Source organism: Gymnogyps californianus, chromosome 10 (assembly GCF_018139145.2).
Source record: "Gymnogyps californianus isolate 813 chromosome 10, ASM1813914v2, whole genome shotgun sequence".
Lineage (NCBI taxonomy): Eukaryota > Metazoa > Chordata > Aves > Accipitriformes > Cathartidae > Gymnogyps > Gymnogyps californianus.
Window position 1 is genome coordinate 16,335,494 of NC_059480.1, and position 17,090 is coordinate 16,352,583.

The 17,090-nt window shown below is 42.7% G+C and overlaps 1 protein-coding gene across 2 annotated transcripts in view; it reads right to left on the minus strand.

The window, feature by feature from the left end:
- OSTN (osteocrin) overlaps positions 1-17,090 on the minus strand; it is a 109,892-nt gene that overhangs the window by 51,188 nt on the left and 41,614 nt on the right. Inside the window, exon 2 of one of the 2 annotated variants that reach the window (XM_050902490.1) lies at positions 8,669-8,755. The exons of the other annotated variant lie outside the window; for it this stretch is intronic. The gene's annotated coding sequence lies outside the window, so the exon portion shown is untranslated. The remainder of the gene's footprint in view (positions 1-8,668; positions 8,756-17,090) is intronic. 2 annotated transcript variants of the gene reach the window in all.

Sequence of the window (17,090 nt, forward strand, 5' to 3'; positions counted from 1 at the left end):
CTCACTCTCCTCCCTGCCCTTTGACGTCTGAGGATTGCTCCCGGAAAATGAGACTGCAGCTTTGGCCGTCTCCCCTTCAGGGAGCAGAGAAACAGGGAGCTTAGACTCAGGCTGTATTCTCTGAGACCTAGCCTTACTTAGGCTTTTGTCAGTATTATGTGCTGTAAAGGCTTTCTTAAACTGTCAGCAGGTGACTACCATTGCTATTATCCTTAAAAAGAAAGCAGCAAGAAAGTTTTAAAGCTCATACAAGCAAAAGATGAAAGAATTGAAGATCTGGTCCCATCTATACATTGCCTGCAATGGAGGAAAGAAAGAGGAACCGCATATTCCATAAAACTTGCCTCTTCTCCAGTCCCCTCACTCCATCAGTGCAGAAACACTGACGGTTCAGTCAAGGGTTAGCTGCAAAAGGCTCTACCTTCCCAATGAATGCCCAGCTATTTTATTCCAGCATATACATCAGTGAACACCACCACCACTTGGCCATGGAACATGGAGAATAAAGAGTTTATTGTGAGCAAACCCTGGTAAAAGCAAAAAGCAATGTCCGTTGTAATAATCCTGCTTCGTGATGCTCATTTCTGAAACTTTCCTTTTTAGGGTAGAAATTTTATATACCTTGTCCCTTCTCAAAGATGGTTTCTGTCTCCTTTCTTTTGAAAAGACTCCTTTGAAAATTCTCCTTAGTCAGTTTTGGGAGGATGAGCAAGGCATGAGGCTTCATCCAGTGATAAGAAAGCAATTGTTACAAAATTGGGAGAAAACTATCATAAATGATACATTTTAAGAAAACTGAACTGTCTTAGCTGATACTTCTTAATTAGCTAGTTATAAATTGTCAGATACACTGAATCCACATCAGTCAGCATCTACATCAGCTGAATTGCTTCAAAAGAATTAGCTGTATCTGCTCTATTCTCAAGTACCTTTCCAAAGAAGCCAAAGGGATAACTGCTGAACTAGACACATTCTTCCTGAATAAGGTATGCAGAGGAGGGCTGACAGGCTGCTGCCACGGAAGACCAGGTTTTGAATACTTTGTCTGAAATCAACATTAGAGAAGTCTGTAACCACACAAAAGAGCGGAATTACCTCCCTGACATGGGAATGAGGGGAAGTATGTTTTTGTCCTGTATCATCATTTTAATATCTGCATACTTAACTTGCACCATTCTAAACTCTAATCAGCTACGGTTATAATGAGCAGCCTTCAACTCAACCACTTTGGAGTCAACCCTTCTTGAAATAAATACAACAATCACAACAGCACACAGAGCCAAAAGCATCACATTTTACTGTGTTGGGCAGTCCTGCACCTCCCAGACAAAGAGAAGGGATGCATCTGCTACTTGCTTGGCAGTCCATTCTAGGCACCTTCTGGAAACCCAAAAGTGAGGGCAAATCCAGTGTAACTGCTTGCCCCAACCAATTTGGAAAGAAAAAGTTGGAGGGACAAGACTGCTTTGTCTGTAATGGATGCCAATAGAACTGAGAGGGGAACCGATCCCTACTGCAGCCGAGACTCAGTCACCGATAGATCAGATGAACGATCCTGTTGAATGTGCTCTCTCCTGTTTTCATAGGTGAGGCTCCAGTAAGCGTATTGCCTAGGTTCAGTCCAAAAATTAAGATACATACAAACACAACTCTCCTCATTACCCCTCTGCTCCTATGTAGAGAACATTTGAGGCAACAACAAGCAACTTCACTTGGGTCAAACCGACGGTCTCACCACATGAAGCTGAATATAGTACATGTTTTATTCATCTCTTCAAAAAACCCACAACCCTGCAGGTCAGCAGGGTGGAGCTGGCACAAAGCAAGGGGAGGGACTTGCCACCTTAAAGGTTCTTCCACAAAAAGCGCCATTTCATCCCACCAATTCCCAGATTCTCAAGAGTGAGGAGATGTAGGTGGGAATACCCTTCCTCTGCCCCAGGGTAGATGGTTTCAGTCATTGAACAGTTCAGACTTCAACAAAACAGGGTGCATATGTGCAAACACACTCACACAACACTAACCTCCAAATACTCCCAAACCCAAATGACATCAAGATTTTCTTTAATTATTGTATTTTTAAACCCTTGATTTTCTTGTGGTAGGGGACTCAGAACCATTGGAGACCTTGGGGGGTGGAGGGGTGCCAAAGACAATTGTGGCCTGGGAATATTTGCCAGTTGGACTATGAGATTTATTTTTGGTTCTCAATTCTTTTTTTTTTCTGTTCTCCTTGCAGATCCTGCTTTCTGGCTTGCTGGGATCTGCAAATGCCCAGCCTTACGAACTGCAAACCCAGACTACACTGGGGTGTCAGTCCCTGAAACTGAGAGGGCTAATGCAACAGTGAGCAGCAATTTGATGTATCAGGAAGCCTGCCTTTTCACAAACGGCACTCACTAGCCACAATTCCTATTGAACTTTGAAGGCCCAGTTTTGCTCCTGTTTACACCCGTTCAGCTTTAACGGCTACTGCTGATTTATATGAGGAATACGGTTTGGAATCTGGCATTCATTTCCTATTCTAAAGAAAGAAAAAAAGAAAAACACACTTTGAATCCAGCTATCTTGCAGGCTGAAATTCTGTTCTGCATTTTTTTCCTTTCAATGCCGCAACCTCCTCTGCTCTTTCTGCCTACTTCCAATTTTCAGATGAACTGCTGAGATGCTGAAATTCAAACTACATGAATACACATCATATAAAACAATCACAAAGACTGTGTTGGTTCAATAACTTCCTACCTACCCTTCCTACATCAAAGCAAAATCCTCTGGTTGCCTGACACAGCAAAGACTATCTTGCAAGTACGACTGGAATTCTGCCCAAAAGCGCGTAAGAGCTGCAGGAGCCAGTCCTCAAGGCTGCTGCCCACCATGAAGTTGTGTGAGAGTGTCTTGAACTCAATGCCCAGCTGACGTGCCAGCACAAAGCACCAAGAACCATCCTTTGAAAACAGCTGAGAATACAGGGTGTGGTGTGAAAGGTGTTGATCTGCTCCAGCTGTCAAAGAGGCAGCACTGTCTACAAGCTGCATACAGAAAGGGGAGCTGGGAGAGTATTTTGGATCACACAGGCCTCCACCATGGAAAAGGGTAGAGAACAAAACCCTTTTACATAATAATCATGAGGCACTGTCAGCAGCAGAGGTCTGAGAGGAAGGGCTAAAGCAAGAGGAGGACATTACAGATGCTAATAGGTAGTAATCATACAAAGGTTTGGGAGAAACTGCGGCTGAAGGAGATGAGCTCCTACGTGGAATCTCATTAACGTGAGCTACCTTGCAAGGAACTGAAAGGAAACATGCAGCCCTCATGCTCTCAGAACAAGACATAAGATAGCATAGGTGGACAGTCTGAAAATTCCCATAGCCTGCAACTCTTGCAAAAGACTCTCTGTGGCCACTTCGTAATCAGTTACCTGCCATGTCCTTTCTTAACTCTTTCATCTTTTCCTCATGAGTCAGCTCCTGCAGTACCTGAAGCAAAATAGATCCACCATTCAGATAAGACAAATCTTGTCCTATACATTGGTTTTATCTTTAGTAACCAGAGCCGGCAAGATAGCTAAAAGCCAGATGGGTTTTCACAACCCTGTTAGAGAGCAGGAAGTTAAAGACTTACTGGAAGGCAAAGTCTAGATGAGCATTGCATAGCACAGTATGTGCATCCTTCCCCCACCCCTCATTGTCCCCAGTGACTTTTCTGGGCTTGATCTATTAACAGGACACAGCATGCAAAACACTTGGAACCTGTGGTCTTCTTTGGAGACTTTGTCTCATTCTTCATCCAAATTAATGTGTTCTTCTGTAAGCCTTACTGATAGTGCCCCAGTTTCACAACGCTTCAGTCACTCCTTTCAGAAAGAGGGAAAATACTCTATCATCTGGATATGCCACAAACATCAAACAAGGAACAGCTTGCACGAACAAAAGCAGAAGCATGCTACATCTGTGCTTGTCCAAATTATTTGGCAAACAACAAGTATACTAGGAAAGAACAGATAGATGAGGAAAACATAGAGAAGTTATTTCCTCACGAACATTATTCTTAATAAATAACTTGACTCACTTTGCTAAGAATAATTTGACTGGAACATGGTACTTAAACTGTTTAAAGCTTTTATTTTTTAGTTGCTCTTCATGCACAGTGTCTGTCAGAATTTAATTTGTTTTACTGGATTGGGGGACCAGAATTACACCCTAGCATTGCACTATTAAGCAGCAAACTTCCCATTTGCTCACTGTTCCTCTTGTGTGCCTCCTCTTTGTTTTAGACTTCTTCACCGGTATGTAACGTGTTTCTGTCCACACTGAAATCCTAAACTGCAGCTCTAGGGTAAGATACAAAATGCCCTACATGGATGATCAGGACATAAACAACCATAGCAGAAGTTGCTCGCTAACCTCCTACCACTCAACGTGAGAACTAAATTCAAAAGAAGGCACTTCCTTCCCCGCCTCCCATCCCCTCATTTTTCCTTTTCCTCCACTGTATACAGCTTCAACGTACACAGACTGATTTGCAGAAGGTTTTAGCGCATCCATCTGGGTCACATATCTGTGGATGATACCAGTACAGGATTAAATACCCTAGCAAGAATCAGAGGGGTTGCACTGCATGCCTCTTCAGAGCGAAGCACCTAATGGTAAGCCTAGGCTTAAGCATATGGGCAGAATTTGGACATGCAGGCTCCATCAGCAGCCAATACACCCTATGTACTGCTGCTGCTTGGAAAGCAGACTTCCCTACCATCTTCTGGGTCTTTTTCTTTTCCTCCCCCGAGATCTGTTGTCAGAGGAAGGGAGTTCAGAGCTTCTTCCTCTCTACCAGCGGGTCGGTTTCACTCTGTTACGTTAATGGGAATTGCAGGTGTACTTCGGCCCAAATGTTAATTTCTTCAAACAGCAGAGAAAAGGCTACATGCACTTGGGGAGGAAGAATATACATCCGTTTGTGCAATCTTAGCTTTCAAGGGGAAATGTGCAGTGGAAAAAGAAGGAATGATAGGGGAAATTAAATTAAAATGCAGGAAAAAGAATATTAGTAACAGAAGGGAACTTTTACCTGTGGTGCTGGCCAAAATGCTTTCAAGATGCTCAGTGAGAATACACGGGTGTACAGGAAGCCCAGCAGACTGTCCAAATACGATGCTGAGTTGGAGGGTTCTGGGGAAATTGTCCTGTTTCTACAGTCTAAGAGAACTTAGCAGCTCAGTCCAGCTCTGATCTCGGTGGCTTTCTTGTCCCTTGTTCCTCTGGGTTGGCAGGAGCTCATCACAGAGCCTGGCAGGACAGCCCTTCAGGCATTCCTGCAGTATCTCTCGGCTCTCCTGCCAAATGGTCTGGAGCATGTTCAACGGCACCACAAGTGAAGAGGGGAAGTAGGGCAGCACTCTGAACGACATGGCATGAGTGTGTTCTGGTAAGATTTTCCTGGGTACTGTGTGACAAAGAACACGGGAGGTTGTTTCCACTTACAGTCCAAGCTGTTTGCTTAGACCTACAGAACTGACCTCCCTGAGCCCAACAGACCTCCACCAGCCTCACAGAGGACAGTCACTCTGTACAGCCTGTCATCTCTAGAGCAGGCTGGCTGAGAACTGCACATCTCCTATTTTTGTTCTCATCTTCTCATGCTTCTTGCCCCATCCAGGCTGAATTCCCACTTCGGTCAAGGCAATGGTATTTTTCATAGCACCATACAGAACACAGGATGGAGAGGCCCAACCTGGCAAATGCCTTTTGGCACTAACAGAGTTATTGATCATCAATGATTTACACCACAGGGATCTCAAACATGCTTCCACTCCTCCTGCTGCTGTAATGACACTCTTCTACACCCTCTCAGAGTCTTGCCTTTACCTTGGCTCTGGCCCAATCCCTGTTCCTCAAGCTCTTCACCACAGGGTCAGTCTTCTCACCCAGCCTGCTCTGTCCTGCTCTCCACTCTGCCTAGTCAGTCTCTCAAGAAGATGGATTAGATCATGTGGAAGGAGCTAATCACTGTTGTCCCAACTGGCTCTTCACCCCAGTGTACCTGGCCAGCATCAGTTCTTGCTCTGCCCCGGGTTCCTTTTGAGATTTATCTTCCTTCGTTATCCTTTCCCGTCCCACTGATTCTCCATCCCAGACACTGCCAGCCTGCACTCAAATAATTTCCAGAGCCTTTCTACCATGCACTCCAGCTCCACTTCCAGATATCTTACCAGTACCTTGTACAGTGGCATTAAAACATCCCTATCTCCACAGGTCACCTGCCTAATACACCTGGATTGTACTTACATTAGCAGAGTAGAGCCACCCTATGACCACCAATGTTTGAACATCGAAGGCTACACCGCTGATATTTCAGTTCATTTAAAAAATGAGAATTTGCTAAAAACCCAACCACACATAAATGATTGTATAAAAATTCTTTTCCCACTCCTTTTTCAGTCCTTCCCATAAGTTCACTGAGGTGGCAAGGTTTCTGATAGGGACACCAGCCCTTTGAATAAAACTTGGCAGGTTTCACACCACTCATTTCTCTTAGGCCAGCACAGTGCTGCATGACATTAACAGCTTCCAGCCATACCATTGACAAGAGGAAAATAATTCCTTCTGTTAGCAATGACCTTCCAAGGTAGTGTGCTTGCAAAGCATACTAAGTGCTAACAGCCTTTCTTTACTCCATTGATTTTCCCAAATCATTGTCAGAATTTCTGGTAATAGGTTCATTAGTCTCACAACAAAGAGATTAAGAACATATCCACCAAGAAGAAACCACGAGGAACTGCAAAGAACTCACAGGACATGAGAATGGTGTGATGTAAATGGTAGATCAGCTGGGGGCACAGGTGGTGCTGCACAGCAGTGCTCTCCCCTCTGTGCTGTTATAAACTGGGATGCAATCAGGCTCACTCTAATCTGACATAACTGACCAGACCCCAGTCTGATCATGGACACTGCCCATTTTTGGGCTCCGTGCACAGAATCTGTTCTTGAAGATCTCACAGTTTTATCCCTTAGCTCTACATAGTTCAGCTCACCACATGCTGTTGACTTTCACTCAAACAAGCTCAGTTACTTTAATTGTCCACATTCATCTCTGCGGATCAGTACTATCTTTACCACCACTTATTCATATCAGAGGCAAAAATGGTCTAGCATGATGAGGGCATGTCCACGTGGGGCTAACACAGTCCCACAGTAGATGCCCCTGAAGCCGGAATAACACATCAGTGCTTTATTCCACTTGGCAAGTTAGTACTGCTGAAAGACATGGAGAAGCAGCCCACTGCAGGGCCAGGCTCATGTGGCAGAGCTACAGGCTCCATGTGATACTGTGCTGTGTGATACAGGAGCAATAGTTTGTTCAGAGCTAGCTCAGGTCTCTAACTTGGCACTACTCCACGTGGTACACACTAGCCCATCCAGGTGTTTGGTCGTATCCTCCAATACTGGGGGTGTTTTAACAAGTATGTTCTATAGGAGTGATCTGTTTTGTCCCAAATTCCCCAGCTGGCTAAGTTCTCTCTCTCTTTTTCTTTCTCTTTCTGGGTAATCATCATGAAATGGACATAAGGCAACTGAAAACTTGCCAGCCTTTGCATTATCTGAAGTCACTATTTCACCATTTTTGTCAACTCCGTGTCATTCCCCCCATCTCTAAGTGGCTATACTAGCAGAAGAGAAATGTCTCTTGATCAAGATACTTCTTTATAATGCAAAATAGTAAAAGCATGTGTTGATAGAAACTATGTCTTGCATTCTCAAGTAAAGAGAGGAAACTTGGACTACAGTTTACTGTCAACAAAAAACAATAAAAATAGTATCATAATAACAATTGCTCATATCACTGTATCGTAATCTCTCTAAGACCTAGATTGTTTAATACATGGAATTTGTATGGCACCAACCCCATCTAGCCATGCTTTATTTCTTGCATATTTCATGTTTCACTCCCCCATATCTACATCCTACTGGAAAGTTTCAAAAGTATTATTTATCTGTTTCTCTTATGTGATAGTAGCAAACACAAATCACAACAAACCCCACTTTTTATCTCAAAATCCAAAAGAGACAGTAGTGCGTCTAGAGTAAGAGGCCCCAGGTTCAGGGGATTCAGCAGTAGCTAGACCATCTGTGCGACTCTCTTCTGATGGTCATGTTTAATGCTTTTCTGAAACTACACCTGCATGCCAAACTGGACAGATTCACATCCTCGTGACCGGAGAGAAGCACAGTTTTAACACTCTCGTGCAATCTTCTCTGGCTTGCTTTTGCTATTTGTAGTATCACTAAGGAAACCAAACGTGAGACTGGTGATCTTTATTCAACATGTGCCTTCCCCAGACGTGATCTCAGCTAACTTATGTATCACTTAACTCCAGCCCATTCTTTCCTATACAAATACCCATGAAATCAGGTTGAACTGGAAGGTAAGCGATGATAGCTGTGACTGAGTAGATTTTTATGTCCAGTACGTGAAGAGCTACAGTGACCTCTAATGGCAGGCTGCCAAGCCTTTGGAACTACAGTACCTGTGATGCTAAGCAGAGTGCATTGTATATTTGCTATAAAGATAATGAATCACACCTAGCACTCGCTGGAAGGTCTCACAGCACTTTACAACAGTGGGATGTAATTACCTCCTGGACATGGAGGCAGAGGGATGTGATGTGACTCACCTAAGGTCATGCACCTGGTCTGGAAAAGCCACCAAGGATACAGTTCAGGGCTTCTGTGTCCCAATCCAATGCTTTCTCCAAGTGAACCTGACAATAAAACACATTGGACTAGATACAAATACAGCCAATTCTGTCTTAAATCCAGGTTCTGCTCTACCCTTCCGTGGCAGCCAGCACTCTCTTTTCAAAGCATTCACCTTCATTTCTGAATAAAATGGTCACTGTGTGCCAGTGCATGGTGTTGGTTAGTGTCTGTGGAATGGCTGACTTTTAGTTATGGAAAAATCAGGGAAAAAAAACAAAACTCTTTACTTTTGATCCAAATTCCTCCAGGAGTGACTCTGGCCTGCTCCTTAGCCTATGAGCCAAGATGGGTATGGGATGAATTTTTCATGGCCATATCAACAGAGTACAATTAGCATTTCTCTGATCTTGACTTTTTATGCACTTATCCTCACAGTTCAGCTGTTTGCTGGGGATATGTGACCTTCCCCAATTTAGAGGTGGAAAATTGATGCAAGGATTTATACTCAAGGCCAAACTTTGTGATCACTCACACAGCTAAAACTCACATTCTGGATGCAGTTTGAAGTTCAACTTATTCACATAGGCAGAGAAACACAAGGCATGCACGGCACAACCTTGACTTATATTCAGGCTGGCCCTCCACTGCATCTGGCTCCAGCCATATGGTGTAGCAAATGTGAACTTATGCTCAAAGCACATTTCACACAGAGAGACCAGAAGCACCAGTAAGCTACCATGCACCACCTGATTTGGGTGAGCCACCTCTGTGAAGGCTCTCACCTCTCAGCAAATGCAAAGTAGTAAGACTTAGGTTAGCATGCAATAAAGGAAGTTTCACTAGGGCAGCATGACCTTATATGAAGAGAGCGCTGAGCACCTGCATTGAGACAATGACCATGACTCAGATGACATGCAGTAATTTGTTGAGCCACAGCAATGTGAGCATTTATCCAAATCCAAGCAATTTTCCCATAGTCACAAAAGAAGCCCAAAGCACAACAGACTGCAGAGCTTGGCAGTTTCCCAGATCCTCAGATACTAAGCCCATGTTCCCCTCTCTCACATGATAATGAAAAATAACATTGGTGTGTATCCTTTTATCAGAAAACCGGTATTTCTCTAATTGCTCCAACATGAGAGTTTTTAAAGTATCATTCACTTAAACAGCTCCTGAAAGCATTGAATCTGTACTAATGCAGATTAATAGATTTGCAATAACAAAGCTTGGAAGGATACTTTTTAGAAATTAACATCTTAACAAAAATAAATTTTCAGCTGTGCATAGCTAATTCCACGGGTGTTCACTGCATGGTTTCTTGGACTTCAGAAGTAAACGTATTGCAGGCCATGGTGTACAGGACTAGATGGGACCTCGGTTTGGCAATTCCTATGCAAGGCAAAACTTCCCTGTCATAGGATTTTCCATTGTATCAAAGTACTTGTGCAATTTCTTGAAAGGGAAATATAGAAGAGCTTCACACAACTGAGAATCATTATTCCACCTTGCAGCATAAAGCTATTCTGCACAGGTAAGTAATCAATGGGAAGAAAGCAAGCCTGAGATTTCTGGTGACATTTGGGTTCATAATGCTCATTCCGTAGCATATGCACAAGGAGATTGTGAGTCTGAGCTCTGTGTCAAGCATTAAGAGAACTGTGATTTATATCAGTCAGAAGTCAGATGCTTTCATCACAACACAAAGTTATGTGAGGCCATGAATTGTCTGGTGCCAGCATTCAGAGCATACTCTAAATGGTATGCTACACCTCATTATTTACATATATTCCTTAGTGTTTGCAGGAACTTAGCACCTAAGAGCTCCCAGTGAAATCCAGCCCTACTGCACAGAGTGTGCCTGCCCTTCCTATGAGTCAATTCCCTGGTCAAAGGTGAATTTTAGACAATGTTTTCTCAACCAAAACATAGCCATCGCTGTTGAATCTTCCAGAAATCTGAACCTGGAAGTTTCCACAGATCTTGCAGAAAGTAAAAAGAGTGATGGGTCCAGCATCCATCCATACTGCTCTCCAGTTTGCTCTAGTCCAGCAAATGCATGTACAGTGCAGTCTGGTTTGAGTCAGTCCTCAGCCTTTGCTAGGAAGGGGCAGCAATACTGTCAAAATAGCATTCTGCAGGCAACATCAGAACATGCTTTAGTTAAAGACTCACTATTACTTTGACCATATGCAAAGCTGGTGGGTCTTGTAGCAAACTGTTACCCTGAGCAGTAGGTAGTGACTGGCTGGCAGGACAGAATGGAATTAGGGTAAGTTTCTATACGCTATGTCTCTGTCGATACAGTTTTCTGTGTGCCTAGACACAGCATAATTTAATCCCCAGGAAGCTCTGCCACACAGTTTCAGGTAGTGAACCCTGCATTGCTGAGAAAGGACCCGTGATGGTAAAAGCACAGGAACACTAGCTTTAAAGAAAAGAGATAAGCAACTTTAGTTCAACAGCAACACAAGGGAATGGGGCAACTTGGACAAGTACCTATTCCACTTTACACTGCATGCCCAGAGCAGCTACTGCATGTGATCATGTGGCCACATAGTGAAAGACAACACTCAGAGAAGCCTACCTCTGTGTTTCAAGTGTGCTCTAACTGCAGAGATCCTACACAAAGCAACACCCGCCCAGTTGACGTTTACCCTTTCAGGTAGTCTGCCCAAGAAATCCAGGTACAATTTATGGGACACTGCCTGCAAAAAAACCCGAACCTCAGATATTAAAGGTGGAAGGTGATTTCCTTCTGTTTCTCTTGTTACAGAGGACAGCTCCACCTGATTACTCCCACGTCTTGTTCTTTGTCTGGCTGACACTTGCATCACTTGGCAGGTACCTGCAGCCAAAGAGGTGCATCAAATTTGTATTCTTCCATGGCTATCACTAGGCATACAACCATTTTCACAACAGTGAGGTTGACTGAATGCCCTTGGTAACTTCTGGTTTACATGTGAGTTGACGGCACTCTGACACTTTCAGGCGGTATTAAATACCTCATAGAATTGGGCCACTAGCCAGGGCACAGATCTGGCACGTGGAAAATAATAAGTGGAATATCTCCTTGTTACCACAGCAACTTGATAAACACAGTGAAAACAGTGCATATCCCTGCAGAATTACTGAGGATGAACAGACATACACTTTTGAAATACTGAAACAAATATTATAGTGATGCTCCTGAATTGCAGAATAAATCCTACTTCATGTAGATGTGAATGTCAGAAAGCCAGATGTTGTCTATTGATACTGAAACTTCCTATAATCCCCTAAAATCTGTTGGATAACATACAGGGAACTGATTGTACCAAAGCTTAAAGGAACAAGAACAGCACGGACAGTTACACAACTAAACATGGGGAAATACTGATCATATTTCGCAACTTATTCTTCATCAAGCTTTGCGCTTTTTATAATAGGCATTTATTTACTTCTGTGGATTGTGTGGTACACATCTCATCTTACCATCTTAGTGGGCTTGATTCAAAGATCATTAAAGTCAAGAGAAAGAACTCCATTAGCTTTGGTGAGCTTTGGCTCTAAGCTTCAGGCAAGACCACGGTTGAGCCAAGGGAGTCAATGAATCACTTCTAGCTGAAGTCAAAGGAGGATCAAAGACAGTAGTTTGATAACCTCTTTGACTGCAATCTTCATGATTCAGACTTAAGAGACACCACTCTTGACGGAAGACCAGAGTCTTGCAGCCTCTGCATTGATATGAGATGTTACACAAACTCACATAGGATCTAGTGGGTTTTCTGATGTTGATATCTGTCTTCTCTTTTACTATAAGATATTCCAGAAGTAATTTGTTTATATATAAAATTATTTTTCCCCCAAATAAAAATGATTTTTATACCTATTGAAACTTTATGGTAAAACAAACATTCCTGGCTAGTATCATGGGCCTCCTTCTGATACCTACCATGGGAAACCAAGGATTCAGACTCTTAATTAAGGACACTTCTTATTTTTCCCTTTGGTCTTGCAGTACCAGCCCTAATCCCCGGAATTTAGCAACAATCAGAAAAGGCTATTTAACAAGGAATCACATTCCTCAGTTTAAAAATAAAATAAGGATAATTACTTACAGAGAAAACCTCTTAAAACTAGAGACGCATTTTATTAATATTGACACAGCATCAGATTAGATTTCCCTGCATTACAGAGGCACTACAAGAAAATATCTGAAGACTATAAACAAGAACAGGCTAAGTTCATACAGCTCCATATTATTATGTATGAAACAAAAAGGTCCTAATTTTTTGGTGCGAAGACATTATTATCCACCCTCCAAACATGTTATCCCCCTTATTCACATTACTAGGGTTTGCATCAAGATAGACATGGCTTTGTAATGTAATGCCAAGACAGAAAGGTAGTTGAGTGTCTTGAGATAGAAGCTCTGATGCAGAAAATCTGAAATTAATATGCACTCCAGCAAGTTCATCACAATGACTGCAAAGCAGAAACTATACACTAACTCTTGGAGATAAAAAATGTAATCATAGTAAAAAATACAGTAAGAACAAGAGTGCCTATGGTGAGAACCAAAGTGACGATGGATAGTGCAAGACCCTCTTGGGTCTTGCTGAGTTACAGCCTTCTCGTGTTGTCTGCACCCAGTGATGAGGCCAACTTTAATTATTTTCTGGATCAATCAGATACTACAGCAATAATGAATTTAGTCTACCAAAAATTCTCCACTGAGACTATCTGATTTTTACGTCACAGTCAGGGTGGGGGCACGTTCAATTAGAAAGAGGACAGAGCTGAATCGTTATCCAAAACTTGAACCAAAGCTTTGGGAGTTCATGGACTGTTCATTAATTTCTTTATTATTTTCATTAACATTTTCTTCCCCAATAGCTAAAACTGCTGTTTGCATTTCACTGACTTCAGGTATTGTTGTTATCAAAGGTAGATATTACCCAAAATCCAGGATATGAATACTATCAAGCTGTGAAGAAGTTTGTAGCAGTACAGAGTTCTTAAATCTGTGGCTATCCCTGGTGATTAAAAGGAGGAGCCTCAAATAAGCATAAAAAACTGATGATGGTAAATAATGTGTGATGGGTTCAGTTTAGAAGAAGAAAAGCCAGTATTTCAAGGCAACCCATTTATGAACTGTTTCATGGTAATGGTAAGAGAACCTGAGGGCATGGCATCATTGTGCTTACCACTATTTGTCTTGGTTTCACAGAATCCAAGATTAAACAAGGGCCAGGAGGAATCCTAGGAGGTCAACCCCATCCAGACAAACACCTCCAGTGCTGCAGATCCCAGACCCTTCTTGATTAATCCATACCTCAGCTTTGCTGCCTTTCGGTAAGAAATCTTTGCTGGGAATTGCAGTTAGACACAAGACAGCTATTTGCACATACTCTTTGCTGTTTCACACTGGTGAACTCACTCCAACCTCCCCAGATCCTTTCCAGAGGCTAACAAAAGAGGACGGAGATCCCTGCTTTATGGGAAGTGGATCACTGAGAGATCAAGTGAGATGCCCAAAAGCAAACACACAGTCTGCAGCAGAGTGAGAAAAAGTCATTGAAACTAAGCATTGTCAGGTGCATATGGAAAACTGCAGTTGTGTTTCCCGATGGAGAGCTTCTGATCATAAACCAATGATCTAAGAGGAACATAAATGCCATATGCTGTTAACAAGGTCTGTTCCCATCATAAACATGCATTTATCTAATCACCTTCACTCTCAGACCTGGATTTTTTCACTGTAAGTCACTAACATGTCACACAATTACCTGAATTGATGCCAAAGAAAGTGTTGCTTGTGATTGCTTTGAATAGCTCAAAGCTCTGCCTTGCTTTCTTTTTTTGTTGTTTTTTTAAAAATATCCTTTATCTGGTAGCTTTTGCCTTAGACTTAGCAGTTCAGTAAGAAAATACACTCAAAAGAGTTTCTTCTAAGATATGAAATGCAAGTCCTTTTTAATTTAAATATAGTGATTCTTTAAGCAAAATAGCTGAGAAAAAAAGAATCTTTCATTTGTTTTTGTGATAGATGAAAACTGTGGTGACAGTCACACATCTCAGGGGAATAACTCTGAGACAGGTCTTGTTTTCTGCAGAAATGCCTGTGCTGGGAACGGGGAGTGCCTGGTACACAGCATCCTTTTTCCACCTCCATGGGAAGAAAGCCAGGATGGGGTTTCACTCTGGACTTCCAACAAGACTCCACTTCTTCCCATTGGTGTTGAAGAAAGTTCTGGGCCTCCAAAACACTGACCCTGCTGCATCCAAGGATCTCAGGAGCACAGCGTCACCCCCGCCTCAGATCATCAGAGCCTCCTCACCAGCAGGGATCTGCCAGTAAAGCTCACTGTCATGAGTTAACCTGAGAGTATAACAGCATGGGAAATGCTCAACACGTCAGTCTTTCTTACAGCAAAAGAAAATAAAACAGATGGAGAACAAGGACAGATTACTGTGACCAACAGAAAGAGTTCAAGTTGGCAAAATAGGCACAAGGAGCAGCTTCATGCGATGGAGAATAACAGCTTTTCCCAAAGTAGTGATAAGTGAGCAGCCCCTGGAGCCAGACCTAGCCAAGCCACAGTCTCAAAGTGAAGTCCCCGAACCTCTTGCTCAGAAAGAGGACATCTAACTTTGGGCTGCACATCACAGCGATAAGACCAGCTAACTGGTCATGGACCAGCTCAAGCCAGCACTAACTCCAGCTCCTGAGCTCCACCATACAGTGCAGAAATGTGCAAACTGAAGAAAGGGACTCAGTGAACGCAGTAAATAGAATCAGAGCCAAGAACTGAATCCCACGGAGCTATAGCCAAATGGAGTCAGAGGAAATTGTACAGCGCTTTACATCCACGGATCTCGCAATGTTTTGCAAACATTCACTAACGCTCCACGCTGCTGGGCTATTCACTTGCAGGTACTTATTCCCTATGAAATTCAGGGCTAAGGAGCCTGCTGTGTGGTGCAGAACAAATTGCTGGCAGAGCCTAGGAGACAAAACAGCAGCTCAGCTCCGTGCTGACCAGACACATTGACACATTTTACCTTTTATCATAATATCATGAGGAAGAACGCAGCTTACTGTCAGCCTGGAAAAGAAGCGAGAAAGGTTTCCAGTGCCTCTGCTGTCAAAAGAAGTGAATGCAAAGGGCTGGTAGATGCAAGATGCACCAGGCAGCGAGCAGGTGTAGTTAACAGCAAAAAACATCCCTCCATATGGAGACAGGCCTGAGTGTGCTCCTTCCTGAGAAAAGGCCAAGAACTGCCCTTAAACATTTAAGGAACAGTTAACAGAGTTTCTGTTTCCACTTGCTTTTTATTACTTTTTTTCTGGCTTATCTTCTTTTAGACTGTACATTTGTGAGGCAAGAACCAAATTAAGGCCAACTGAGGAATTCAATTTATTGGGGGAAAATAAGACAATGAATAAGATTGTCCCACACAACAGCTCATTTATATTTAGACAAAAATGATACTACAGATTAAGCAATAACTACCCAGTAACTTAGAATAAAATACATCAGAGACACACGGTAATGGTCACCTAACCAGGTGCTAAAACAACAGAAAAAGAGCACTGTAGTGATTCAACTGAAAAAAAACTCCTAACGCACAGAAGCTGAAAATGTGCAGGTTAGGGGAAAATGCCCCTAAACATACCTCTGGTCCCACATTAGATTAAATGGCAATAGAATTGTCATTTTTCCTTTTACTGATGCTGTCATTAAAAAGGCTTGTGGAGTGAAGGGGAACCGATTAGTCAAATTTTGGAAACAAAATTGGGTTGAGGCAAATAGACCACAGAGATGGCAAACACTCAGTGAGGCTTAAAGAAAAAAGCAAAAAGGGTTTATTTTAGTAATACAGGTTAGGAATGTTAATATAGATATATATCTCCAAACTAATGTATATAATGATTTTTCATGTTGACAGCATCTATTTAAAGATGACTTCATGGCTGTTAGCCAAAGGTTTGGAAAAGTGTTATTTGGCTCTGGAAGTCACTATTACGGCAACAAACCACACTTTTGGGTTATTTGGTGTACATGACAGCCCAGATGTGATTTTTGCAAGGCTGGCTCTGTCTTTCTAATTAACTCTACTCTCTCCAGTGCAAAGCTGACATCTGCCAGTGCCAGTCCTCCTTCGTTTTGGTCAAATCCCTCTCAGAGCTGATGTTGGCAAGCAGCAAATTCTCATCTTGCTGCTCCCCCCTTAAAGCGTTTCTTTCCTCTGCCTTGCCTTTCACCTATGAGCAAAGGGGGAAACCTAAACCTTTCAGCTGCCTTAATCTTGCTGAGCTGGTGAAGTGCTCCATCACTCTCAAGCACTAGCAGATCTAATAAGCAAAGCAATGCCAGCCCTCTGGTATGATAGTAACCCTTTCCACACAAACAT